The following is a 2,671-nucleotide window of genomic DNA, read 5'->3' as shown; positions in this document are numbered from 1 at the left end:
ATAGGCATGAGCCACCATGCCCAGCCAACATGGGGTCTTCCTTATTCATCCTTTACTTCCTCAGACCATCAAGAACAGCTCATCATACTTTTATCAAGCACATGGGTTTTATGTCCCATGGGCACAGAAGCCAACACTATGAAGCACTAGATTTTGAGAAAGTAGCAGCTTTATTTGCGAAACCAGTCAGCAAAGAGACAGGAGTGAATTCAAATCTGTCTCCCTGGCCAGGCGCAGTGACTCATGCCTGTAATCCCAGCAGTTTGGGAGGCTGAGGTTGGCAGATCACCTGAGGTCTGGAGTTTGAGACCAGCCTTGTCAACATGTTGAAACCCCTGTCTCTACTAAAAATACAAAAATTAGTCAGGCGTGGTGGCACGCACTGGTAATCCCAGGTACTCAGGAGGCTGAGGCTGGAGAATTGCTTGAACCTGGGAGGCAGAGGCTGCAGTGAGCTGAGATTGTGCTTCCACACTCCAGCCTGGGTGACAGAGTAAGACTCCATCTAAAAATGAAAAAAGATTTCAGAAGATGTATGGAAATATAAATTTTTAAAAAATGAAAAAAGAAATCTGTCTCCCCAGTTTGGGGTCTGGGGCAAATTTATAGGATCAGAAGGCAAAGGAAAAGATTTAGGAATGTTGGCTTGGCAGCATCTGATTGGAGGGCTTTAAATTTGACCATTTACAGAAAGGTATCTTGAGGTGGACTTTTAGCCCGGCATCTTCCAAGCCTTGGGACCTCTGGCTTCTGAAAGAATTCTGGCATTCAGGTTCAGGTCAAGTCTCTTAATCTTTTTAGCTCAAGGGAGAACTCATTGTTTTTAAGGTGGTGTTAGAGTTCCAGCTATTTTCTGTTGCTCATGCTGGGGGCAATGGTGACGTGTAGTTTTTGGCTCTGTTGTGCCTAAAACATAACATTTTGTTATCACAGAGTAAGTCCAGTTTGGGCTTGTCCCTCAGTTACACCACTATCATACATATAGATACAGATAAAGATCTATAGATACAGATCTTGAATGCAAACATGAATGTCACCAGGAAAATGTGACACGGGAACCTATGGCACAAGGTTGCATATTTTTCCATGGCCCCTGGCGGTGAATGTTAGAGGTCATAATTCTCTGCCCCAGGTGCAATTTGGTGATGTTGCTTACCTAAGTGCAGGCTCAGTAAGTCCTCTTGAACCTCATCCTGAGTAATATCGACCCCCCAGTCACAACATCTACAGGTGAGACAGAGCGTTCCCTACCACATCCCCCAATAAAAGATGAGTGCACACTTGTATCTATCCTGGAACCACAGCTCCTACTCGTAGGGAGCCAGGGATGCTCTTACCTGGGCTTTCTAATCAGTGACCTCTGAGTTCCTTGTGAGTTGGAGCAGTGTTTAGTTCATCTTGGAATCCAGTGCCCAGTATGGTGATGTCTGACCCCAAGCAGATGCATGATATTCAAAGGCTGCATAGATGAGGAAGTGGTTGGATTTTATCTCCAAAGTTGGATTATCTCTGACTGCAAGTCATGCAAGTCTATGAGTATCAGCTGGGACTCAAGTTGGGCAGCTCACCCCAAAGTCATGCCCTTGTGTATTATCATTCGATGGCATCTACTCTAACCAGCAGAGCATGCTAGGTTCTGTGCACTGTGCTGAGAATGCAACCCTGTACCCAGACATGTCTAATGTGTGGTAGGAGCTGTAACACATGGCATGCACAGGCACGGGGGAAGCGGAGAGGAGGATGGCTCAGACCCACCTGGGGAGGTCAAGAAAGGCTCCAGAGGAGGGAACTGGGTTTTGGAAGAGTTGTAGGACTCCACCAAGGGAAGAGTGAAAGGGAGGCTTTTTGGGCAGATGAAGCAAGATCCGCAGGTATTTTGCCCTCAGCAGTGCACAGGATTTGTGGGGGTGATGGGAGATGGGGCCTTGGGGGGTGGGTAAAGGTGAGATGCTTAGACAATGGAGAGTCACTGAAGGATTTTAGCTGGAAGAGGCAAGAGCAGCTTTCCATAAGAGAAATGTCGTTCTAGCTGCCGTGAGCTTAGGAAGGGTGGGCCAATGTGAGCACAGCATTTGGGGAGGCTAGTTCAGCTGTCCCTAAAGGGCCTGCCCTCAGACAGTGGTGGTGGGAAAGAAGAGAAGGGGCCTGATGCAAGAGGTATCTGAGGGGTTGGCACTGATAAAGGACTCAGTGACCCATTGGATGTGGACGTGGTGTGTGGGCTGGTGTGTGTGGTGTGTTGAGGGCAGAAAGACATGGCAGGACTGCATCAATTATCTCAGTGCCATGGATGGAGGGAGAGTAAATGGAACAAATCATGATGGAGAATATAAGAAGAGAAGCAAATGTGGGAGAAGAAATGATGAGTCCAATTTCAAATAGGCTGACTCTGAAGACCATGGCCATGTCTCAAAGTTATATCCAAGACAAGACTCAGAGGCTATGTCTAGAAGATCCTTCCTTTTTTTTCTCCTCTAATAAATAGAGATGGGGTCTTGCTGTGTTGCCCAGGCTGGTTTCAAACTCCTGGCCTCATGCTATCCTCCCAGCCTGACCTCCCAAAGTGCTGGGATTATAGATGTGAGTGGCCACACCTGGCCTAGACAGTGTGTATCTGTGGCAGGGAAGCTCAGACCTGCAGTCAGGACTGGAAATTCAGATCCCAGAACCA

Source organism: Aotus nancymaae, unplaced genomic scaffold (assembly GCF_030222135.1).
Source record: "Aotus nancymaae isolate 86718 unplaced genomic scaffold, 86718_ANA_hifiasm-v0.15.2.pri h1tg000002l, whole genome shotgun sequence".
NCBI lineage: Eukaryota > Metazoa > Chordata > Mammalia > Primates > Aotidae > Aotus > Aotus nancymaae.
This window is presented reverse-complemented; position numbering follows the sequence as displayed.